This window comes from Gavialis gangeticus, unplaced genomic scaffold (genome assembly GCF_001723915.1).
Source record: "Gavialis gangeticus isolate Ggan-Ray unplaced genomic scaffold, GavGan_comp1, whole genome shotgun sequence".
Lineage (NCBI taxonomy): Eukaryota > Metazoa > Chordata > Crocodylia > Gavialidae > Gavialis > Gavialis gangeticus.
The window spans coordinates 2067123-2067581 of NW_017728960.1; positions in this window are offsets into that span (position 1 = coordinate 2067123).

Sequence of the window (459 nt, forward strand, 5' to 3'; positions counted from 1 at the left end):
GAAACGTCGCGGGAAGCGCGATCTTGGATTTGGCGCAAGGGTAGATGGGAAAAGTAGTTCAACGACCTCAAGAAAGACGCCATCTTGGGACGCGCAAGGCCTGGCGGGAGCCGCAGTTCTGCTCTTGCTGCAAAGCATCACGGGAGGACCCGGCCCAAAGGCTTATGAAAATGCTTGCATCACCCCGTCCTCGCCCCCGCAGTACAGCACTGAGCACGGCTGGGACCCCCAATCTGCCCCCTCCCGTAAGGGGGCTCCAGTCCAGAACCCACTTGGGGTCACAGACCAGCTCCCCAGACGCTGCAGTCAGAAGGACCAGGCAGGAGCCACGCAGAAAAAACACAAGAGCATTTAAATAACAATTAAAAGCCGCCGGGAGCAAACAAGGGGCATGTTCCTGGGGGTGGGCTAGGGGCACAAACCCCGCCCTGCCCCCCCCCCCCCCCCCCGGATTTTTGG